Source organism: Rhinatrema bivittatum, chromosome 2 (genome assembly GCF_901001135.1).
Source record: "Rhinatrema bivittatum chromosome 2, aRhiBiv1.1, whole genome shotgun sequence".
Classification (NCBI taxonomy): domain Eukaryota; kingdom Metazoa; phylum Chordata; class Amphibia; order Gymnophiona; family Rhinatrematidae; genus Rhinatrema; species Rhinatrema bivittatum.
Genome location: NC_042616.1, coordinates 771521540 through 771547957, shown reverse-complemented (window position 1 = coordinate 771547957; position 26418 = coordinate 771521540). Strand labels below are relative to the sequence as shown.

Below are 26418 nucleotides of genomic sequence, written 5' to 3'. Positions count from 1 at the left end.
GTAGTTTGGATATTGCTTCTGATAGCTACTCCTCCCCCTTTCTTGTCCCCTTTGTCCTTTAAGTTATATATCCCGGTATGGCTGTATCCTAATCATGTGATTCTGTAACTTGCACTAATGTCCATGTCTGCCTCTGCTGCCATGGCTTGCAGTTCTGGGATTTTCTTGCCCAGACTGTGAGCATTTACGGACATAGCTTTCCAGTTGCTCTCTTTTGTGTTATTTTTCCCCTTGGATGGTTTTTTTTCCCCTGAGTTTTATCTTCCTGTTCACCTTAATCCTTTATGATTTGGATATGGATTTGGGAGGTGACTTTCCAGGTCTTTTCTGCCACCCCTTACAACTAGTTTAAATGTCTTATGGCTTAGGATTTGAATTTATCTCTAAGGATCTTTTTTCCTGCCATTGACAGATGTAATCCATCCTTGGCATAGATCCTTTTACTATTCCATACAAGCCCCCAGTCTCCCAATATACCCAAAATGTTATTTTTCTTACACCATACTTCAGAAAAGGCAATAGATTTGGGTTATTTTATTTGAGTGACCTGCTTTTCTAGTGCCTGGAAGTCTCTGTACCTCCTGTATATTGTTATTAGCGAGGTCATTTGTCCCCAGGTGGATTATAATATCCACATCAAAGTCTTTACTTTCCTTCCTGATACTTATTATTTGGGTACTGTTTCTTCCAGCCGATGATCCTGGAAGGCTTTAACTACAGTTTTTCCCTCAAAGGGAGTTCCCATATCTGGGCCTCTGATTAAGTCACTGAGCACAATGAGTTTTTGCTTGTATAAGGTTTGGGGTTGTTTTTTTTTTCCTTTCAGGTACCTTCCCATTCTCCGTCCCTAAAGCATCATTATTGTTTAGGACAGAAATGGTGTTTGGTATTTGTGGCTCCTGAGAGACTGGGTGCTTCTGTCTTACTGGCCCAGTCTTTTGAGGGGTTGATATATTCAAGTTGTACTGGATTTTAGTACACTCTGTGTAAGTGGGGGAGGACAAGGGGGCTGGTGAATTGTGATGAAAGGGTGTTTGTGTATCACAGGTCTTATTCTACCCACTGAATTCCACTTTTTGTGTGCTTCCTTGTATTGTTTGCTATAATATTTGATTTGGGTGTGTATGTTGTAATTACCGGTACACGTTTAATTACAGCTAATTCTTTTCTCAGGGCAGTTAGCTCTAAGCATATTGGACAGGCCCTAATTTTCCAGATGATGTGCCTCAAGACAAAGGTTCCACACCCTTTACACTGAACAGTCCTCATTATAATTATTTTAATATGGGTTAATAAGACCTACCAGGATTGACCAATTATCAATTGATTATCTAGTTAATTATTAATTCCTTTTTTTCCCACTCTAAGCAGAACAGCTCTTGGGGGGGGGGGGGGAAGATTAAACACTTGCTATACTAGATTTTACTTTGACGTCAGTAGCTTCTTTTCTCCCTTTCATCTTTGTATATGTTAACATTGGAATATTGTTAATCTTGCATCAGACAGTTTGCTAATAGAGGTCTCTGCCGCTCTCCTCCATGGCTGCTGCTGTTCTCATCCGGAGACTGCAGCTGGTGACGGGGGGCAGGCAGGTAGTGGGCTTCGCTCCCACTGTCTCTCCTCTGCTGTGCACCCATTGTTGTTGGGCAATCGATGGAGGAATGTGAATAATGCAGGCTCTGCTGGGTCTTTGGCATCACGACAGCGGTTGTGGCTACCTGGCTGGTGGTGGTGGTGGGTGGGCGGTGGGAGGACTGTGGGCTGGTTTTCCACCGGCGTAGGCTCAGGGCTCCTCCCTCTGGTGGGGTGGGGGGAGTTTGCTGTCGCTTCAGCTCTCACCCGCGCCCTACGCCAGTTCCCGCAGCCCAAGGCTGCATTGCTCCTGGCCCCAGATATCAGTGCTGTGGCGGGAGGTCTTCTGCCCCTGCTCTGTGATGCCAAGGGTGGTGGAGAGAAGATGAGGATTGCAGTGGAGTAAAGGAAGAGGGGAAAAAGATGGTGATGTGAGGGGTTGGAGAGGGAAGGGAAGGAAGAAAAGAATGATGATGCCAGGAGGGTGGGGGATAGGAAAGTTGCTGGTGTGCCATGATGACGTAAAGCCCAATGTCGGGTGTGCCATGACACACAAAAGGTTGGGAATCACTGCTTTAGAGAATGTTTGGAGAGCTGTAACGCAGAAACAATTATTGTCAAGTCACGAGGACTTTCTAGAGAAGTCTTTTATTAAAGTTAAGCTCTGGAGATAAATATGAGCTGATTGACATATGAATAATGTCAGAGGAGCATTTAGTGTGTGCCCTAGATTTAAAATAGTTCTTTACTTAATACAGATTCTTTTACAAGAAATATTAGAAAATGGGGCTGGAGGAGTTATTTACATCTAATTAACTTTCATCGTGTCACCAACGTATCTCTGCAGTGTTTTATGAGTTGAAAAATTGCCAAATCTATATACCTTGAAGGCCAGGAAGAAAGGAAATGTGATAGATACCAAAAAAAAAAAAAAGATGCATGTTTTGCAATTAGCACAGAATACGGTGGCTAGGAACATTACAGGGTCTAAATAGGAGAGTATTACCCCTAGCCTTCAGAAGCTTCACTGGTTACCGAACATGAAAGGATATATTTAAAAAATGTTAACTGATGCATAAGACTTATTTAGAGCTTCTGATTTTAGGTTTTAACTGATACACTTTAACACCCTGATGCAAAAAAAAAAAAGATGTTTGTTAGATAAACACCAGAAAAACAGCACTTCCCTGCGTACTCTCTCACTTCTTCTTTTGCCTACCCTGAATCCTCCACTTTATTTTTGTGCCTTTTCCATGCAGACAACTCCTCAGCTGCACAAATGAATGTATTTGTATTCTACCAGAAAAGGTACCCCAAAAATAATCCCTGCAAAAACACTGATAAACACTGATTTTTGATGCTCACAAAGAACTCCGAATTACTTGGAAAGTAACCCCCTAAATTTACACTGAATAAATGCCTAAAATCAGAAACCCTAGCAATATATGAGGATCAGTGTTTATCAGATATAATCCCAATTTATTTGATACAGGAATTAAGATCCTCTGAGCAGAATTTAATTGTGGTACCAACATTTAAAAAAATATGAATTAGAGGAAATGAAAAAAAGGACTTTCTCAGTTGGACCCATTTATTGGAATACACTTGAATCTGAATTGAAGGCAGAAAGAGTACTTGAGTTGAGAAAATAATTAAAATAAAAATGTACTTAGGTATATGGTACTAGAGAATCTTAAAATAAAGGGAGATGTCGTCAGCAGTATAATATCTAGTCCATGATGTGATAGGAATAGTTTTGTTTTAAATTGTGAAAAGTGTTAAATGTTTTGTGTTGAGTAATTTTTATGATTGCTAATTTTTGGAAACTGCTATGAATAGCCATGAAGATTTGAATGTGTGGGTTATAAGTTTTTAATACAAAAAATATTAATGTACAGTTTTATGCTTGCTGTGAGAGCCAAGCATTGTTTTCTGCATACCGGGTAAACCAGAGATTGGCAACTTCAGACCAGGAGAGCCACAGAGGGTTATGGTTTTCAGGATGTCCACAAGGAATATCATCATTGTTTATGATCACACTTTTCCACTGAGAGAGTTTAAAGCAAGTGACAGGGAAGCTGAATTACAATAAACAGGAAATGGTCAGCATAGAACAGGAGCTAATCTACAAAAAACAGGGAATACAGTGGGAACAAGTAGTAACAGTAAACAGTAACCATGGGTTGCAATATATAAATCAATAACCAAACTTAGGGAAGCAGTTTATAATGTACAGGTTAAAATTCAAATGCAATGCAGAGTGGAATGGTTTGTCAGCATGTAGGAATTATATGGAATCCTGATGGCTGATAGGAGATTCATGATCTCTTCAGGAGTTTAAGGCAGGGTAGGTGCAAATCGTAGGTTTTTATGTACATCCAGGTTTTCAAGGCTTTCCTGAATATGAGCAGATCAGGGGCATGTCTGATTTCACATGGTGAGTTCCAGAGGGTGGGGCTGAGCCTGTAAAAGTTCTTTTCTTGGTGGTTGTGAGTTTCAGTACTGTAGGAACTGGCACAACCAGACTTTCTTGGGGGACTGAACACAGAGGGTGGGGAAGGGTATATAGGAGGTAGCTAGGTTTTAGGCCTTGAATGGGAGGGAGTAGGATTTTGAACACTGACCTGCAATGTGTGGGGAGCCAATGTAGGGATTCAAGGAGTTGGGTGACATGGTTGTGTTTTCTGGCCTTTAGAATATTTCGAGCAGCTGCGTGTTGAATGAGCTGTAAGCAAAGGTTGAGTTTCTTGGGTAGTCTGATGTATTGCAGTATTCCAGGCAGGAGATAGCACAGGTGTGGATTACTGTTGCAAATACATGGTCATCGAAGAAAGGATGAAGGTGGTGCAGTTGGTGTAGTTGAAAGAAGGTGGCTTTGGCTACTGACCAAATTTGGGCGTCAGTGGAGAGTTTGGAGTCTAGGAGGAAACTCAAGTTTTTAACCTGGTGAGAGAATGGGAAAGAAGTCCCACCTAAGGTCACCCTCGAGTGGGTGGAGGTGTAGTCCTATTTTCCAGTCCACAGAACTTCTGTTTTGGGGTTTGGTTTCAATTTATTGGGGAACAGCCAATGGAGACTTGAGGCCAGTGTTGAATTCAGAGATATCCCGATCGGGGTAAGGGAGCTGGATGTTGTCTGCATATGTGTGGGGAGAATATGGATGTCTTTGAGTAGCTTACAGAGTGGGGTCATGTATATGTTGAAGATGATTGGGAAGAGGATGGAGCCTGAGATGACCAAGTTTGTAAGGCAGGAGATTAGGATCCAGTTGTCAGTGGTATTGAAGACTGCAGGGAGGTTGAGGAGTACTAGGAGTGCAGATTGGCCATGATTTAGGCAGAGTCTGAGATTATCAACCAGGCTCACTAGCACTGTTTCTGTGCTGTGACAGGTTCTGAATCCTGAATGGCAGGGGTCTAGGAATTTGGCAGTATGTAGAAAATTGGTGAATTGACGCAGGACCGCTTTTTCAGTGACTTTACTGATAAATGGGAGTTTGGAGACTGGTCTGTAGTTATCCAGATTGTTTGGATCCACATCTTGCTTCTTTAATGTTGATTTTACTGTTGCTTTTTTTTTTTGAGACTTTGGGAGGTTACCTTTGGAGAACGAGGTGTTAATGATATATTGGAGGAGGTGGCGTATACCACTTTTGGATTGTTTAATAATCCATCAGGGGCAGGGTCTTTGGGGCAAGTTGTAGATGTGAGTGTGGTCAGAATGTTGTCCACTTCATCCTCTGTCAAAGGAAAGAAATCTGTAAAGGAGTGAGTGGGCATGGGGTGTTAAAGGAAGGGACAAGTCTTGGTGGCAGTGTCTAATTCTGTTCTAATGTGCATAATTTGTCCATGGAAAGTGGCTAGTTAGTTGCAGTAGTCTTCAGTCTCAGCTGGAGGCTATGGAGGAGCCAGACCTAGGAGCTTATTACAATAAGAAAGAGTGCCCTGGGTGAGTTTTCTACTTGGGTGACTGTTTTGGAGAAATATCTTTTAGGTGAAGTAATGGCATTGTGATAGGTAGTCTGATGACTTCTACAGTGTTATCTGTTTTGGAGAGATCTGTATTTCTTCCATTTGTGCTTTAACTGTCTTCCTCGTTTCAGCTCTCTTAAGTTCTTAGGAGAACCATGTGATGGGTATGGGATTATCTAATCCAAACAAACTTCGAGGCAAGCATGCCTATCATTGTAGACATGTTGTTCCAGTTATTTACTAGTCTGGTGGTTGAGTCTGTTTCTTGACTGGCATTAGGGGGTGGATGGGGCATGAGGTATTTTTGCACGCACTGCCTCCATTGTATGCTAATATCTCATGCATGTTCATTGTGGATGTCCTGAAAACCAGACCTGTTTGTGGTATTCTAGGACTAGAATTGCCTACCCCTGGTGTAAACTGCTCTATTTCAAACTTGTTTATGAGAAGGCACATGTTTCAGATGTGTTAACTTTTAAAATCTCCTGCCTGCTTTCTGTTGTCTTATGAGTTTTTAACTTTCTCCTTGATGAACTTTTGTTGTCTTGTAATTGTTCCTTCTGGGAGCATCAGGGTTGAAGTACCAGCAAGCTGTAGTGTTTCCTGCATTGCTGATGTTATTACAACTCCTCTTCAGGGAAATCGGTGTTAAACAAAAATGTAAAAATCTGTGCACAACACTTTACAATAACGTAGAATTCTGCTTATTGACAAAATAATGCAATATAATCATTTGAGTAAAAACTTTCCTGCACTGTAGTGTAAAACCAAATGATGCAGATTTTTTTATTTTTTGGCACGCAGTTCCTCTCAAAAATATTGTAATAATTTTCCCTACCACTATCTCCCAATAACCTTTCTCCATTTCATCTCCCCCACCCACTAACCAGCTTCTTCCAGCCACTAGCCTCTCCCACTCTCCATCTCCAACCAGCCTCTTCTCTCTTCGCCAACCAGCCTCTGTCAGGCTACCTCCTACTAACCTCTCCCATGTTACTCTCCTCTCACCCACTGATCTTTTTCTACCCTTCCCCTGGTCTCTTCTGTCTTCCCCAGTCTCTTTTTCCTGTGCATTCTGACCACCCCCAGCCTTTCTCTTTCTTACCTACCCCTGTGGGCTCCTGATTCCATATCAGCTCCATGGGATATTTGACCTTGCTGTCAATGCTGTTTTCATCCTGGTCCTCCCTGGCTGATATTGCTGTTGGGGCTGGCTCTGTCAAACAAATTTCTATTAATTAACCTCATCAGTAGGAATTGAACCGAGATTCTGCAATTTGGAGGACAAGCAATTCTCCTTTAAACCATTGCTTTCTAATTTAATCAAGAAGCCAGAGCTCTTTCAAAATTTCTAGTTCTGATTGTAAATACTAGTTTGTGTAACAGATACATTGCACCTTTGTTAAAACAAGCAAAAATCTGTCCAGTCTTGAATCTAAGGACTCTACCAACTGTGACCAGTCATTACCGTCCATTATCAAATCTTCCATTTGTGGCTAAAGTTATTGAAAATATTGTGATAGATAAATTACTAATTTTGTTTCCAAGACAGTTTGCTTTATCCACAGTTTAGGTTTTCAGTGCCTTAACCAGATGGTGGAAAAGACATATACTGTCTTTTGACGTGTGGCTTTTGATGCCATCAGTCACGAATTACTCATTCAAAGACTCCATGAGATAAGGCTCCAAAGGATTGTTTTTAGCCTGATTTGAGTTTTTTCTTGCAATTTGAACCTATCAGATTAACTGGGGATCCATACTGTTTAACCCCAGACCACAGAGTGCCACAGAGCTCAATGCTTACACCGCCACTCTAATATTTTGCTTCATTGACAACCATAATTCAAGATCATGGCTTTAGTAGGTTCATATACATGGATGATCTCCAAGTTATAGCTTGCTTACACCCAATTTGTCCAGGAGAAATGCAGAAGTTCAATGTTTGGAATATATGGTGGTCCAGCAGAAATTGAAGGTCAACCTCCAGAACTCAGAGGCATTCCAGTAAGCAGGCATAATAATCCATCCAAAGTGGCTTCATCTGTAGTAGGTATAGAAATCCCTCTTGAGGTGCTGTTAACCCTTGGAGTCAAACTTGATTCTAAGCTCACTCTCACCAAATCTCAAAATTGGTTCAATCGTCTTTCTCCCTCACCAATATATAAGGCAACTTCAGCCATTTTTAGATAGCCATGATCTGCAGACACTGGGTCATTCTTTGCTCTCTTGTATTGATTTTTAAAAACCTTATACCAGAGTTTGTCCCTGTCTCAAATCAAGCATTTCAGATAGTACCAAATACTGCTGCTAGATTGATTTTCATAAAGAATAAATTTGCTACACTTTTATTGGAGAGTCTGTGCTGCTTACCGATCCTGTGCAATATTAGGTTTAAAGTACTAGGTTTAGTTTTTTGATCTCTTCATATTGATCAACCACTATACCTCGCTGATCTTCTGGTTCCCTACCACCCTATGAGATTCTTACAGTCTTCACAGTGCAGTCTTTTGGGAATTTGATTGGAGAAGATGTACTTTAGTTCTCATGCCCCAGCAGACATTTTTAAATAACATTGTAATTTTGTAATCTCCTGATGATTGCCTGGCTTGAGATTTATTAAAATATTGGAATGCGAGTAATGTATTCTATTTTTGTTTTATTTTAATATAGTTTATATATGTATTATAAAAACTGGGATTGATATACTTCTGTATCAATATAAATCTAAACCTATGCTGGTGATCCTGCCCTGTTGATGAATACCAGCATCATTCATGATACTGCCTGCATCCTCCCCTTCCATCCTTGCAATCTCTCCCTGTCCCATCCTCTTCTTCCATCCTCCCCACCTTGCTCTTACCATCCATTCCTCGTCTGGCCCTGCTGACAAGTGAGCAATTTTGAAGGCCCTATTCTTTTAAATGCTGCTTCCTGCCACTAGCCTCTTTATCCAGTGTGGTTCAGACAGTGTACTATACTGGTGGAAGGAAATGATGTTTAGAAGTGCGGGCTCACCAGTACTTCTCTGCAGTTGGTGGGGGCAATAGTAATGGTACTTTATCACTGTTGACTGAGGGTGAAGGGGGCAGCATGTGATAGCAACTTTTCTTTGCCCCACAGGCCCTGTTGAAAGTGTGACAGTAGTGCACTTTCGGCCCAGCAGCTGCAATGAGAGGGGGGGTGATGGTGCCTCCTAGAGTTTGGTAAGGAGAGAGTGTTTAGTGGAGTTTGGTCTACTGCTTTATTGTTAGGGATCCTGGATTTCAAGGATTTTCAATTGGCCAGATTGACAAACCAAAGAGTAGCAAATCATCTGGACCAGATGGTATGCATCCTAGGACACTGAAGGAACTAAAAAATGAAATTTTTGATCTATTAGTTAAAATTTGTAAGCTATCATTAAAATCATCCATTGTACCTGAAGACTGGAGGGTGGCCAATGTAACCCCAATATTTAAAAAGGGCTCCAGGGGCGATCGGGGAAACTATAGACCAGTGAGACTGACTTCAGTGCCTGGAAAAATAGCGGCAACTATTCTAAAGATCAAAATCACAGCGCATATAGAAAGACGTGGTTTAATGGAACACAGTCAACATGGATTTACCCAAGGGAAGTCTTGCCTAACAAATCAACTTTTTTTTTTTTTTTTTTTTAAAGGGGTTGTTAAACGTGTGGATAAAGGTGAACCAGTAGATTGTCAAATGCCTTCTGAAAATTCAAATACACTAAGTCCCTCATGAGAGGCTTCTAAGAAAATTAAAAAGTCATGGGATAGGAGGAGACGTCCTTTCGTGGATTACAAACTGGTTAAAAGACAGGAAACAGAGAGTAGGAATAAATGGTCAATTTTCTCAGTGGAAAAGGGTAAACAGTGGAGTTCCTCGGATCTGCACTTGGACCAGTGCTTTTCAATATATTTATAAATGATCTGGAAAGGAATATGATGAGTGAGGTTATCAAACTTGCGGATGATACAAAATTATTCAGAGTAAAATCACAAGTGGATTGTGATACATTGCAGGAGGATCTTGTGAGACGAAGTTTGGGCATCCAAATGGCAGATGAAATTTAATGTGGACAAGTGCCAGGTGTTGCTTATAGGGAAAAATAAACCTTGCTGTAGTTACACAATGTTAGGTTCCATATTAGGAGCTTCCACCCAGGAAAAAGATCTAGGCATCATAGTGGGAAATACTTTGAAATTGTCGGCTCAGTGTGCTGCGCAGTCAAAAAAGCAAACAGAATGTTAGAAATTATTAGGAAGGGAATGGTTAATAAAGCAGAAAATGTCATAATGCCTCTGATCGTGCCATGGGGAGACCGCACCTTGAATACAGTGTACAATTCTGGTCACCGCATCTCAAAAAAGATATAGTTGGAATGGAGAAGGTACAGAGAAGGGCAACCAAAATGATAAAGGGGATGGAACAGCTCCCCTATGAGGAAAGGCTGAAGAGGTTAGAGCTGTTCAGCTTGGAGACGTGATGACTGAGGGGGGGGATATGATAGAGGTCTTTAAGATCATGAGAGGTCTTGCTCGAGTAGATGTGAATCGGTTATTTACACTTTCGGATAATACAAGAACTAGTGGGCACTCCATGAAGGTAGCAAGTAGCACATTTAAGACTAATCGGAGAAAATTATTTTTCACTCAACACACAAGTTCTGTAATTTGTTGCCAGAGGATGTGGTTAGTGCATTTAGTGTAGCTGGATTTAAAAAAGGTTAGGATAAGTTTTGGAGGGCGAAGTCCATTAACTGCTATTAATCAAGTTTACTTAGAGAATGGCCTCTACTGTTACTGGCATCAATAGCATGGGATGATCTTGGTGATTGGATACTTGCTAGGTTCTTGTGGCCTTGTTTAGCCTCTGATGGAAACAGGATGCTGGGCTTGATGGACCCTTGGTCTGACCGAGCATGGCAATTTCTTATGTTATTATGGCCATTGGAGCCCAAGAGAAACCTGCAAGCAGCATTTCTTTTATCCGCTTACACTTGTATTGCAGACATCATTGTATTGCTGCAAGTATTGTTAACTACAAGAAGTCATACTGCATGCAGCTCGGAGCTCCCCTTCTCGGAGGACAAACAGGATGTAGTCCTCATACATGGATGACATCATCGGAGGGAGCCCGGCACGCAACTTTGTTCTCAAAGATTCTAGAACTCTCAAACATGCCCTACTGAGCATGTGCAGCTGTAGTCCTCACCCTGCCCCCTAGGCAGAGTCCTTCAGTCTGTCTTTTTTTTTGGTCCTTTTACCGTAGAGCCCTGTGGACGTGGGAGCCAAGTGTCTCATGCTAATCACCTTTGCTCTCTCCTCACTGTTTTTGTAAGTGATTTTTTTTTTTGCTAGAGCTGCAGCTATTTTTCTTTCCTTTATCGTACGGTAGTTTTATTTCTTTTCCTTTTTTCTTCTTTCCTCTGTCTGCCAGTCTCATGGTGGACCTTAGTCGATGTGCAGTCTGGCAGAGTCTATGTCTATCCCTTAAAAAAAAAAAAATTACTGCATCAGCAGTTTAGTATCTGTGTCCTCTCCTTGCTCTCTTTGTTTCTGTACCTTTGTTAGGTTCTGGTAGGACTGACTGACTGCAGTCAGTGGGTGATCCGTGTAGGCTGCTGAGCCTGGGGACTCACCTGAATTCTACCTGGGCAGGAGTTCGTCGTTTCACTGATTGGCATTGATGGAGGTTCAGACAGTGCAGATATCAAGGACCACACTGTTCCTGTGTGTGTGTGTGTAGGGGGGGGGGGGGGTTGGAAGAGCTTTTCCTCCCCACATTCAAAGGAGCTAGTCTCAACGGGTAGAAGCCCTGGATGACATAGCCTTCCCTCCTGCTTGCCGGTACGGCAGTGCAGTCTCCTTGTGAGAGAGTGTGAGCAGGAGCCTGGGCAAGCAGCTTGCTGCCACACCTTCGGTGCCATGCCCAGTAATAGTTGGCCGATAGGGCCGGTGCAAGCTTTGTTGCTGCCCTGTGCGAACAATTACTGGGCTGCCCTCCTTCCCCCCCCCCCTCCCCCACACACACAATTCATTCAGTATCTGTCCCAGGCTGGGCAAATAAAGCCCAGCTCCCTCTAGAAATATATATTTTTAAAACTGACACCCATCCACTCCACCACAGGAACCCATGGTCAAGGGAATGGTATTACATACCTTAGGGGAACCCTTACAGCTTTGCCCCCCTCCCCCCACCCCACACCTTCTATAGCCACACAAATGTTGTTATGCACTTGTAATATATTTTACATGAAAAAGAACATTCACAAGTACATTCTTCTGAGGCAAAATATCACAACATATATATTATATTTACTTGCACTGCTGTGGTGCCAACCAGAAAACTCTGCAAAAAAAGATACTTGGAACTCCTATGGAATTTATAGTGGCAGCTCAGAAAGCCATGAATAAATGTAATTACCATTTCAATATAGTAAATCTCCTATACCAAAACAATCCTAACTACAAGCACTCAAACTGTAGAAACCTTATCTATGAAAAGGCAACATTGCAAATATTACACCAGGCCCTAGAACACTAATACACCTCCTATTGGGAAAATAGAAGCCAGACTGCTATAGATCCCTACACAGAAACTACATGCCAGCAAAATAGCGCACCTCGGTCACATATGCAGAATACAGACAGACCCTGACCAAATGCAGAATAAAGGGTCCAGAAAGTATAAATAGAAACATGCTGAGAAGAATTGAACTGGAACTCACAACAAGCCAGCCTTTATATGCAGAGCAACAATGGAAAACAAAAACATAACCATTCTTCATAAAACATTAATAAAATCGAGAAATATAAAACATAATAGTATGTTTTGAGCCCCACTTCATACAAGACCTTTGACACACTACCTCCTGAACAATGGACACTGGCACGTTCTAGGTTAAAGCATAAGCTCTAACCCGTTAAATTATTCATATCACGTTATATTTATTCTACCTGTTTATATTTATGCTACCTGCTTATATTTATTCTACCTGCTTTTGCTTTTATCTTCCTTCCAGCTTGTTTTAAGCTCCCAAGTTTCCATTCCTTGTTGATTGTAACTTTGACTTATTCCTTTTCCTTTGTTATCCATTGTTTACCAGAATTGTTACATCAGTTTACCCTTGTTAAAATGTAAACCGATCTGATATGGTTATCTACTATGAAGGTCGGCATAAAAAACTGTTAAATAAATAAATAAAATATATATATAAAGAATAAATATTTCAAACAAGTTAATGAATAGAATATCCAAAGTTTCCCAAACACCAATCAATATTTCAAAAAATCCAGTAATTAAAAAATGTTCTAATATTTCTCACAAAAGCAATAAAATATTTCAAAACAGTAAAAAGATCAAATTACACCCTTTAATTAAAACTAATAAAGATTTAAAAATCTCCTACTCTCAATACCTGGGATCTTTTGATTTCCAGACACCGTGAGATTTTCATGACTCTGGGGAAATAGGGCTGCAAAAACTTTATCTTCTCTCTCTCTCTCTCTCTTACACACACACAATAACACATTCTCTCACACACGGTTACCCGCTTTGTCCTGCTCGGACAGCCTATAGCTTGGTATTCACCCATATGTGAGGACTTCCATCCTGCTGGTCTAGGAGAAAGCAGAGATGCTTGCCTATAACAGGTGTTCTCCGAGCACAGCAGGATGTTAGTCCTCATGAAACACACCCACCTCTCCTGGAGGTTGGTTTTTCCATGTATTAGCTATATTAGGGACTGAGGGATTCTGCCTAGGGTCCAGGGTGATGACTACAACTGCACATGCTCAGTAGGGCATGTTTAAAAGTTCTGTACCAGGCTCCATTCGATGAAGTCACCCATGTGTGAGGACTAACATCCTACTGTTCTCGGAGAACACCAGTTACAGGTAAGTAACTCTGCTTTAGACTCTGTAGATTGCTAAAGTAAAATTCTCTAAAACCAGAAGCCTAGATATAGAGCAGTATTACTGTATCCTAGGAGATTTGTGCACCAAAACCTTAAAAATTTCATGTTTGAGTAAGAACCTTTTTTTGTTTAAAGTTTAATTAGCACTCAGTTCATTATATTATATCATATTGATACGTATAGTATGCAGAAGAGGCTTCTAGGAAAAGTAAAAAGTCATGGGATAGGTGGCGATGTCCTTTCGTGGATTGCAAACTGGCTAAAAGACAGGAAACAGAGTAGGATTAAATGGACAATTTTCTCAGTGGAAGGGAGTGGACAGTGGAGTGCCTCAGGGATTTGTATTGGGACCCTTACTTTTCAATATATTTATAAATGATCTGGAAAGAAATACGAGTGAGATAATCAAATATGCAGATGACACAAAATTGTTCAGAGTAGTTAAATCACAAGCAGATTGTGATAAATTGCAGGAAGACCTTGTGAGACTGGAGAATTGGGCATCCAAATGGCAGATGAAATTTAATGTGGATAAGTGCAAGGTGATGCATATAGGAAAAAATAACCCATGCTATAATTACACAATTTTGGGTTCCATATTAGGTGCTACAAGCCAAGAAAGAGATCTAGGCGTCATAGTGGATAACACATTGAAATCATCAGTTCAGTGTGCTGCGGCTGTCAAAAAAGCAAACAGAATGTTGGGAATTATTAGAAAGGGAATGGTGAATAAAACGGAAAATGTCATAATGCCTCTGTATCGCTCCATGGTGAAACCGCACCTTGAATACTGTGTACAATTCTGGTCGCCGCATCTCAAAAAAGATATAATTGCGATGGAGAAGGTACAGAGAAGGGCTACCAAAATAAGGGGAATGGAACAGCTCCCTTATGAGGAAAGACTAAAGAGGTTAGGACTTTTTGGCTTGGAGAAGAGACGGCTGAGGGGGGATATGATAGAGATGTTTAAAATTATGAGAGGTCTAGAATGGGTAGATGTGAATTGGTTATTTACTCTTTCGGGTAATAGACTAGGGGGCACTCCATGAAGTTAGCATGGGGCACATTTAAAACTAATCAGAGAAAGTTCTTTTTTACTCAACGCACAATTAAACTGTGGAATTTGTTGCCAGAGGATGTGGTTAGTGCTGTTAGTATAGTTGTGTTTAAAAAAGGATTGGATAAGTTCTTGGAGGAGAAGTCTATTACCTGCTATTAAGTTCACTTAGAGAATAGTCACTGCCATTAGCAATGGTAACATGGAATAGACTTAGTTTTTGGGTACTTGCCAGGTTCTTATGGCCTGGATTGGCCACTGTTGGAAACAGGATGCTGGGCTTGATGGACCCTTGGTCTGACCCAGTATGGCATTTTCTTATGTTCTTATGGTGTGCAGAATTTTTACATTTTTTTGTTCAGAATTTACCCAGGAATAAATATGGTACTTTATATACTCTGAGGATAAAAATAACCTGCATTAAACTTTAAACTATGAATTGATACTATTGGTGGGTTACCAGTTTGACTCACTCGATATGAAATAGTGCTGCTAAGACTAGATACGAGAGCATCCTCTTTGTCTGCATGCATTGGTTATCAATAGTTGAGAGAGCTAAGTTTAAGTTGACTGTCTTTTGCAGTTTGAGAGGCAATAGCCCTAAATATTTGTTTGACAAACTTGGTTTGTATAAACCTGAGCACTTTTTTAGGTCATCTCGGGGGTTCCAGCTGGCAGCAGCTCAAATGCATAATTTTTGCTCTTTCATATTTTCAAGCAGGCATCAGTAATTGATTCACACGGGTTTGGAATGAACTTCAATCTCAGTGACAGCTGAGTTGAACTGTCTGAAGTTCTGGAGGCTCTTTGTTTTCTAGTGAGGCGTAAGGTGAGGTTTGGTAGTATGGGTGGGCCTTATGCATTAAAAACAGTCTTGAAAATGATTAGGGTCTGGGAGCTGAATTTCTAGAGAATTAAGATCAACGGGGCAGCAGCAGTGGTGCCTTATCTTATTTTAATTGTGTATTGTTAACTGTTTTCAGTAATTATGTTGTATATAAATTTTATGAATATAACTAGAAATTATTTTGTTATATTTTGAGCTTAGGTTTGTGTGGTCTCTTCCCTGCCTAGACCTTTAGGCCCCCTGTTTGTCCCAGGATGCAGATAGCTTGCCATCATGAAGGCAGTGCAGAGCTTCTCCTGAACTATTATCTGCTTGCATATGGTGAAAATGTTTCTATATTAAAAAATAAATAAAGTAGAATCTCTTACACCATCCTAACACTTTCTAGTTCTTAACTTTGCATACCTCTCAGCAGGGCCAATGGGATACAATCTGTAGCAGCACCATCTAAAGCAGTTGAACTAACCAGGTGTAAAAGTGGTATTTCCTTTTTTTGCTTTATATCCTCTAGAGGGAGAAGTGTCTTAAATTCAAGTTCATATTTGTTTGCTTTCTGAGTTGGTTGTCTGCTTGTATACTCCCAGCTGCTCACTTGCCCCGCGCTGGGGATGCTGTGAGAGCAGACACTCTTATGAGCAGCAGGGAACAGGAGCACTTCAGAGTCAATTCATGGGAAAAATATTTTTAAAATTCCCAAGGAAGACCAGTACTGGAATTGACCACCTCATGTCTTGGATTTCTATTTTGTGGTTAGGGTTGTTTCATTTGTATAGTTACTATACATGCATTTCTATATAGTCAACTTTAGGGTTCTGTTCTTATTCGGTTCCAGAACTGCTGCAAACTGAAACACAAAAAAAGTAATACTAAGCATGTCAAATATAAAATTAGGGCTATTTTGAAATTGCTTGGTGTGCACTATTTAGGCAAAACAATACTTTTGTGATCAAGAATATGATTTTCTCTGAGGATAATGTTAATGTAAAAAAAATAGTTCATAAACACTCAACATTATGATATGATGTACCAGTAATTCTGTCTCTTAACTGAATGTCAAGCAGTGAACAATAAGCAAGGGTATCAGCAAAGCAGTGGTTGGTGTTCTTGACATAGGCATGTTTTGCGCTGTGATGTCAGTTTACTGTTAATCCCCAGATTTGCTGTGGTTGTGGTGGTGTTGGAGGTACTAGTACTAGTTGCATTGTAGATATTTTTTCCCTTCCTTTTACATTTGACTTAGCATGACCACCTTGTGTGTTTGATTTCAGATTCTGAAGAACAAGCGGACATATAACTTGTTTAAGAAGAAATTTTATTCTCTGACTGCAAGATCATCTCATCAACTGGTAAATATTTGTTCAGCTGCTGTTGCTGGAAGTTAGATCTCTTTCCTTCTCTGTTGGCCCTTAGGTGTGAAGTCAGAGAACTATATTTTGGCTGGTTTTTTTGCCTAACAGGCAGAGACTTTCTCTTCATGAAGAGCCAGCCCCCACCTCCCTGTGACAGGACAGCTACAAAAGCTGCAGCAATCACTTTAAATTACAAGAGCTCTCTTTGGGACCAAGCTCCTCTTAAGATACAGTGTGTAAAATAGGCTGGCTTTCTATGTCTGATGGAATTATTTTCCTTTTTCCATTAGTTCATTGTTGTATGTTGAATCATCATCATGATATAAGCTGACACTAACATAAAAAATAATTCATATTCTGTTAATGGGCAGGAATTAGTAAACCTTCCATAAAGAAAAATAACATTTAATGACTGCATATGTTGGATGGCAGCACTATACACCCAGGATTATTTTTTTTTGTGGGGGGGGGGGGGGGGGGGGGGGTGTCATCCTTTCTGCTAATTCTGAATGTATGGTTGGGTTTTTCTCGCGCTTGCCATTTAGTTAGTAATTTTCCACTGGTTTGACAGCCATATGGTAGAGTTTGAGTAGTGTGCTCTATGGTGTGGTTTTCCTGTGCCATTCTCTGCTTGCAGTTAATTAGGAAGACACCCAAGTTTCTGGTAGTTAAAGTTGTCAGTATTTATGATGTGTTTAATCATTGGTGAGAAGTAATGAGTGCATGTGCTGACCTGAGCTGAAACCTGTAGGAAAGATGTATGGTTTTGTATAATACTCCCTCTAATTGTGCATTTCTTTCAGGTCTATATGTGCAGTCTTGCATACAGTGTCATGTGTTCCTCAGTTGGAATGTAAAAAAAAATTAAAAAGCCATGGCATCAGATAGTTTTGATTTTACTAACTGTTCGTAAACAAATGCTTCTATAATAGTCCCATTTTACATAATCTATCCAAAAACATCTGTTCTTTCTATTTCCTAAAATATATATATACATTCACACACTATGTCACTGAAATCCAAAGATGATAAATAAATATCCAAACTTCATGCAAATATCTAAAGTGAAATACTACTCAGCACTTTGAAGACTTTGCAATTCCACTTTAAAGATCTATAGTTCTTATCATTGTTGTTGAAATGATCAAAAAGTCCACATAGTCCTCCAAATGTTAGTTTAATAATTAAATGGACAAATAAAATCACGCAGTTCAAGCAATGCCACAGCTTTTTAAACGTTCGCATTTCCTAGTGCTTCTCTTGTCCAGAAATCTACAGACTGTAATTAAAGAACTGCCAATGGCTAAAAAAAAGGTCTTTGTATAAGTTGATAATTTAATACCACATCAAAATGTACAGCAAAATTCCTTCTCTCGCTCAAACTTCTTAGTGGTGTAGGTATCACCCTTCATTGTAGTATCTTTCAAGCAATCTTACCTGACACTGCAGTGTTTCAGCATAAAATGCCTGTATCACGGGTAAACATTCTCTAGTATCTTAAAAAAAAAGGGAAATTATATACTGACATCTTTGCCTGTCATTATGGCGACATTGTTTTTGTTCTATGAAAACCGATACGATGTGCAAACGGATGTCGGTATATAAAAATGCCTAAATAAATAAAGCAGTACGTTATAATAGTGTCAGAATTGAATGCAATTCCTTTATTTAAAACTTACCTTCTCCGTGCTCCATGTGGATCTAACAAACTTGGATTCAAATTTAAAGTTGCATCCAACCAATGAACTAGGCATAGTTTATTGAGGCACAGCCCACCCCATGACCTCCTTAAAAAAAACAAAACAGACCACCCACCAACCGTAATCTGCAGGTACTCAAGTGGAGCAATGGTGTGGTATTTTGTAGCTGCCGTGGAGATGTTTACATAAGAACATGCCATACTGGGTCAGACCAAGGGTCCATCAAGCCCAGCATCCTGTTTCCAACAGTGGCTAATCCAAGTCACAAGTTCCCAAAAACTGTCTATTCTATGCTACTGTTGCTAGTAATAGCAGTGGCTATTTTCTAAGTCATCTTGATTAATAGCAGGTAAACGGACTTCTCCTCCACTAACCACATCCTCTGGCAACAAATTCCAGAGTTTAATTGTGCGTTGAGTGAAAAAGAACTTCCTCTGATTCCGCCCCCCCCCCCCCCCCCCCCCCCCCCCCTTAGTCTCATCAGCAGCAGGGTCTTCATGCTTGCAGCAGAGGGCCCCAATCCACAAACTGCACCCCAGCCAAAACGTGGGACTGGTTTTTGACTGGATCATTGGAGATCCCAGTACTTGTTCCAAGGTACCTTCCTGTTGGATACAGGTTATGGTTTCATGTAAACAGTTGATCCAAAATAATTTTGGGCTATTGGGTCTTCTGCATAATGCAAAAATGGTATAGCCTGCACTACTTTCAAGTTGTCCACTGCAACCCATTTGGTTGGTGTCTCAGCACGAGCTCCTCTTCTTAGCAGTCAAGCTGGTTCTACCAGGGAAAAGAAAGATGGGGGTTTTATTCCAAGTATTTCCTGATCCTATGGAAATTGGGGGAACTCTATCCCATCCTAGACCTGAGGATGTTGGAACAAATTTTGAGAGAGGAAGAGTTCAAGATAGTTTTTCCTAGGCACCCTGAGAGCAGTATTCAACATGTTTGTCAGGCTAAGTTTGGTACTTAGTAGGACAAATGCTGGAGTTTCAAATTTCCTACATACTGAATGTCTCCAAGTTATCAAGCTAAATAATTAGCTGCTAAAAGTTAACTTGGTAACCTGGGATGGCGTTGCTTCTCTGGGTAAGTTAGCCCTATAAATACGATATTTGGCATTATCTGACTGAGAGCGCCAACTAACTTCCCGATAACCAGGTATATTCAGTGGTGTGTCCGCATCTCTGAATATCCAGTATAAATTAGCTGGAAAAGTTTATCCGGCTAACATGGCCAGATGCCCCATGGTTCAGTATTGGCCTCCATGATTCCCTTTTTACAGAAAAGGGGATTGGATATGATTTCCAGATCTAAAGGTTGCTTACACCCACATAGTGAGAATTCCAGGCCACAGAAAATACTTCATTTTACCAACTCTGTGATGGTTTACTGCCCTTCAGCCTGGTGTCAGCCTCATATATGTTTACAAAATATCTGGCAGTGGAGGCGGTGCATCTATACAAATTGGGGGATGCATATGTTCCCTTACCTGGAGATTGGCTGTCAAGGGAACATCTTGAGGTGGTTCCACAGAATTGGTGAGCTGAACCATCTGGGTATTGATGATGTTGGAGTTGTCATGAGCTATCCCAAGTGTTACTTGATTCCATTTTAATGATTATTGGGCATAATGCTAAACACAACTAGGACAACAGTCTTCCTCCCACTAGAGAGGATTAACTCATTGATATTCAGTGAAGAGAGTATTACTTCTGGGGGTATTCTGTGAACAAAAACTTAAAATTCTGCATATTTTATATTGGTCAAAATAAAACAATTTACATGACAGTCTTTAAGTAATTACATTTTAAATTAATACAGAAAAAAGTTATTTATTTATTTTATTTATTTTTAATTTTTATATACCGAGGTTCTTGTATCAGATACAAATCACTCCGGTTTACATAAAACAGTGAGATGCCCAAAAGGGAGGGGCTTTACATATAACTATAAAACAAATTGAACTTGGCATAGAATAGTTACAAGAAAAACTTTTGAGCTCAAGTTATTACTTTTATTATTATTATTTTGAACTTAAGTTATTACTTAAAGATGCAGACTTTTAAATATTTTGAGCAGAATTCCCCTAGAAATTCACTGTAAGACTGTCCCTTCCACTTGCTCTCCCTACTCCTCTGGCTACTTTGCCCTCTCAGGCCCCAATACCTCCAACTGCCAGTATCTCTCCCCTCCACCTCTAGGCTCAACCCCTTCAACTCTATCGCCAGTCCGTACTGCCCCTTACACAGGCTCCCTCTGTCCCTCCCTCTCTCACACACATGCTCTCTCTAGTGCACACACACATCACCTCATACAGGGTCCCTCTCTCTCTCTTGCATATACACCCACACAAGCTCCCTTTCTCTCTCACGCACACCGTCACACAGGCTCTCTCTCACACATACACAATCCCTTCACACAGGCTAGCACTCTCGTATACACAATCCCTTCACACAGGCTAGCACTCTCGTATACACAATCCCTTTTTCATTCACACCAGCTCCCAATCTCTCACACACGTACACTCCTTCACAATCTCTCATATAGGCTCCCTCTCTCTGGCACTCCCTCTGCTCTCTCACACCCCCCTGCTTTCTTACCTTCCCTGCTGTCTCACACCCTTCTGTTCACCCCCTGTTCTCTATCTCACGCCCCTCCCCCTGCTCCTCTCTCCCCTTCCTCCTCCTATTCCCTTCTCCTCTCTGCTCTCTCTCTCACACACACACCTCTCTACACACATTCACTTTCACCAGGGCCTTCATCTGTGCCGTGAGCGGAGTGTGTCCCACAGGGGCCTTCATCTTCGCTGCAAACATGCAGGCTCCATTTGCGGCAGGCTGAGGCCTTTATCTTCGTCGCACATGGCACGCCGGGACTTCATCTTCGCCGTGATCGGCGCGCTCCATTCACAGTACACCGGGGCCTTCGTCTTCTATGCAATTTTCTGCACAGAATTTGGCAATTCTTGGGGGGGGGGGAATTCTGTACAAATTCTGTGTTCAGAAGTAGCGCAGAATTGCCCCAGGACTAAAATTATGAATGAGTTAGCAGGCATCTGCATGTTGAGGTTTTTGGGTCTAATGGTATGAACAGAATATTTTGATCTCGTGACACATCTTTACATGACAAGGGCCTCATGGACCCTCAGATTGCAGTGGAATTCGGTCTCTTTGGGATATTCAAATTGCCCAGGGGTGATCTGGGAAACTATAGACGGGTGAGCCTGATGTATGTGCTGGGCAAAATGATAGAAGCCAGTCAACATAGTTTTAGTAAGGGGAAGCCAAGTTGACTTAAGTAGATATTGGATTATGCTTGTTCAGGTACCTGTGCACTGAACCTATGATTGGCAGCCTCAGTTGTTCAGTAGATTTTCCAGCTTTTTAGTCTTTTTGGATTGTTTTGCGTGTGTGTATTGATTATGCATGTCTTATTTGAAACCCGCTATAAATAAAGGTCATGGGTGGGATATACATTTTTAAAAATAAAATAAATACCAATCTTTTAGAATTTTTTGAAGGAGTAAATATATAGGTAGACATGAGTGGGTTGATATAGTGCATTTGGACTTTCAGAAAGTAATGTGACAAAGTCCCTCATGAAAGACTCATTAGGAAATTACAGTCATGGGATAGGAGGCAGTGTTCTCCTGTGGACTGTTAACTGGTTAAAAGGCAGGAAACAGAGAGTGGGGATAAATGGTCAGTTCTCCGTGCCACAGGGATCAGTACTAGGACCTGTGCTGTTTAACGTATTCTTAAAGGATCTAGAAAAGGGAACAGTGAATAAAGTGATCAAATTTGCAGATGACACAAAACTATTTACATTTGTTAAAACAGATTGTGAGGAGCTGCACAAGCATCTTGCCAAACTAGGGGACTGGGTTACCAAATAGCAAACAAAATTAAATGTAGAAAAGCCCAAAGTGATTCACAAAGGAAAAAAATCCCAACTACAGATAGATGATGCTGGCTACTGTATTGGAAGTTACTACCCTTGGAGTCCTTGTGGCCAATATGTTACAATCCTCTGCTCAGTGCACGGCAGCAACCAAAAAGCAAACAATGTTAGGACTAATCTGAAAAGGAATGAAGAATAAATCAGAAAATATCATATTGCCTCTGTATCAAGCCTTAGTGTGACTGCATCTTGAGGATTGTATGCAGTTAGTCCTCCCCATCTGAAGAAAAGGTGCAGAGGAGGAGGGTGACAAAAATGATAAAGGGGATAGAATTTCTCTCCTATGAAGAGAGATTATACATAATAGGGCTCTTTAGCTTGGAAGAGGGGTTGAGAGGGGACATGATAGTTTATAAAATCATGATTATCATGGAATGGATATTTATCCTTTCAAATAATCCTAAAATCAAGGGGAAGCTTCTGAAACTAACAACCACAAGACGCAAAACAAATAGTGCACTGAGTGAAAAAGCCCTTTCTGCTGTCAAGGAATTTGTTGCCAGAGGATGTAATTAAGGCAACTAGCATAGTGGGTTTAAAAGAAGTTTGGACAAGTTCATGAAAGAAAAGTTCATAACACATTTTTTATTCCACTTATCAGGCTCTTCAAAATAGATTACATTCAGGTACTTTAGGTATTTCCCTTTACCTGAGGGTTTACAATTTATTTTTGTACCTGAGTCAATGGAGAATGCACTTGCCCAGGGTCACAAGGAGGAGGACTGGAATTTGAGCCCTGGCTTCACTGGCTCACAGCACTCTGCTCTAAATACTTGGCTGTTTCTTCACTCTATTATTACCAGGTAGATTAAAGAAAGCTATTGCTGGGAATAAGTAACATGAATTAGATCTACTTTTATGGGATCTGTCAGGTACTTCCAATTTGGATTGGCCACAGTGGGAGACAGGATGTTGGGCTCAATGGACCTTGGTCTCAGCATGCCAATTATGTTCAGCATCTGAAGAACTCCCTATCCTCGTGGCTGATCTGTTACAATCTGGCCAAAGGACAACACTTCCGAGTCTTTCCAGTTCAAATTATAAACATGGATGCATCCAACCTGGGCTGGGAAGCCCAAGTAGAAGGGCTCAATACTGAGAACCTTTTGGTCTGTTCAGGAAAAGCTTTATCAGATAAACTTGCTACAGCTAAGGGTAGTTTAATATGTTCTGAGGGCTTTCAAAAATCAGTTGGCCAACAGTTATCCTTATCCAGACAGTCAAGTGGAGACGTTATACAACAGCAAGGAGGAAGGATCAGGATCCTACCTCCTGTGTCAAGAGACCGCCCAGATGCGGGACTGAACCATTCCTCAGGGGAATGTTCATCAGAATCGCTTAGTTTGCAGGCGAGGAGAATGTCCTAGCAGATAGGCTGTTGCGTCCTGGAACCAAAATGAACGATCCTGGGACAGGAGGTTAGGGTGGAGAGGGGGTAGCAAACCTGATATTCCTTCGGTGGAACACACCCATAGTAGATCTGTTTGAATCCCCTCTGAACAGAAAGGTTCTGCTTTTCTGCTCCAGGAAAAGGAGTTGAGGCAGAGAAGCCTTGGATGCAGTTGTCCTGCACTGGGGCCAGGGTCTATTGTATGCATATTCTCCAGTTCTAGTTGCAAAGACCTTGTTGAACCTAGAAAAGACAGGGGAACTATGATCCTTGTTGCATCCTTTTGGCTTAGATCAAGGTTAGACAAATTTGGTACTGAAGTGTCATAAACAGATCGGATTTTCAGGGCAACCACAATGAATATGCATGAGGTATTTGTATATGGTGGAGGCAGTGCATGCAGATATATCATGAATATTCATTGTGGATGTCCTGAAAACCAGACTTGTTTATAGCATTACAGTACAGGAGTTGCCTAACTCCGGCCTAGATAGATTTGATTTCCACTTTTGTGGGAGATATCTATTAGAGTTCGTCAGCCTGGAGAATTTACCAATGCTCATCATTCAAGACTGGGGACTGTTATACCATCCCAACATCAAGCCCCTGGCCCTCACAACCTCGTAGCTCTGCAACCTTGCAACGTTTCTGAGAATGTCTAGTCTGCCTTCCAGGAAGGACTCCACGAGGAAGTCCTATGTGTCAAAGTGGAGGGAAGGTTTCCTTTTTGGTGTGAGGATTTAGGACCTTATCCTTTCTCCTGCTCCTTACAAACTGTTTGTTTGATTACATTCTACATCTTATCTGTCAGGTCTTAAGACCAATTCTGTGAGAGCTCAACTTAGTGCAATTGGTGTTTACTGGCATAGAATGTGGACTCATCTCTGTACAGCCTTTGATTTGTCAGATTCATATGGGGCTGTCTTCATATCTAGCGTCTCGCTGTGCCATGGAACCTTAGCATGGTTTTGACTCAACTGATGAAAGCTCTCTGAGCCCATAGACTCTTGTGAGTTGAAATATTTAACCTGGAAGGTCATGCTTTTGGTGGCAGTCACTTTGGCCCACAGACTTGGTGATTTCCATACTCTAGTGACTTGTTCACCTTACCATACGTTTTTCACAATAGGTTGCTAAGTTCCTTCCTGAAATGTTGGGCTTTCATCTTAACTAGTTAATCGTGCTTTCGTATTTTTTCCCTGGCCTCATGTCCACAAAGGTGAACAATTACTGCACAGTTTGGACTACAAGAGGACCTTGGTCTTCTGTTTGGAGCCCTTAGAACAGTTTCCCAACATTCTCCTGGAAGCCACTTAGCCAGTCAGGTTTTCAGGATTTCCAAAATGAATATGCATGAGAGAAATTTTCATATCCTGGTTCTCCAGTGTATGCAAACCTATCTCATGCATATTGAAATCTTGTCCACACTGAGTGGACAAGATTTCAAGATATTGTCCACAAGGATTCAGAGGTCATTTTCATGGAACCTAGCATTGTGTACTTGTAATTGGGATTCCTATAAAAAGTCAAAATAAAAATGGCTTGTTGCCACCAAAACAGCTTTGGCCCATTGGCAGTGGTTTTTCACCTTTTTCGTTGGGGCAGTCTGTAGCAAGAGACTACCATCTTGCTTGTCCTCTAAAGCAGAGTTACTTATCTGTAACAGGTGTGTTCTGAGGATAGCAGGACGTTAGTCCTCTCAAAACCTGCCTAACTCTCTTTGGAGTTGGTTTTTTCCAAGTTTAAGTTAAACTATAGACTGAAGGGACCCCTGTGTGGATGCATCTACAAAATTTCTAGAAACTTGGAAGTTAAGTTTCTGTGTGTGGCTAAAAACCTAAGAACATGCCTTACTGGGTCAGAGCAAAGGTCCATCAAGCTTTAGAGGACAAGCAAGTGGCTATTTTCTAAATCACCTTAATAGCAGATAATGGACTTCTCCAAGAACTTATCCAATCCTTTTTTTAAACCTAGGTACACTAACTGCACTAACCACATCCCCTGGCAACAAATTCCAGAGTTTAATTGTGCATTGAGTGAAAAAGAACTTTCTACGATTAGTTTTAAATGTGCCACATGCTAACTTCATGGAATGCCCCCTAGTCTTTCTATTATCCGAAAGAGTAAATAACCAATTCACATTTACCCGTTCTAGACCTCTCATGATTTTAAAGACCTCTATCATATCCCCCCTCAGCCGTCTCTTCTCCAAGCTGCACAGTCCTAACTTCTTTAGTCTTTCCTCATAGGGGAGCTGTTCCATCCCCTTTATCATTTTGGTTGCCCTTCTCTGTATCTTCTCCATCACAACTATATCTTTTTTGAGATGCGGCATCCAGAATTGTACACAGTATTCAAGCTGCAGTTTCACCATAGAGCTGTAGTTGCCTGCCCAAGAGATCTTATCCTTTTTATGTCACTTGGTATGCCTTTTCAAAATTGACTTGCATGTGAGATTGTGCCCAGATGAGTATGTCCAGCCAGTTTCTCATGAAAGGCTAATTTTGTCACTTTCACAGATAAGTAATTTAGCTTTATTGGTTTGATAACATTACTCCTCTATTTGAGCCTTGTCCCGGCTAACTGCTCTTAGTGCCTCCGTTTATTTTTCCTGGTAATTTTGTTTGTCCTCCTGCGTGAGTACTGAGGGT

General features: G+C 41.0%; 1 protein-coding gene across 4 annotated transcripts in view; it reads left to right on the top strand.

Moving 5' to 3' along the window:
* Nucleotides 1-26418, top strand: part of FAM49B (family with sequence similarity 49 member B) — a 424918-nt gene that overhangs the window by 243756 nt on the left and 154744 nt on the right. For all 4 annotated transcript variants that reach the window (XM_029592024.1, XM_029592027.1, XM_029592026.1 and 1 more), the window contains exon 3: nt 16634-16711. The gene's annotated coding sequence lies outside the window, so the exon portion shown is untranslated. The remainder of the gene's footprint in view (nt 1-16633; nt 16712-26418) is intronic.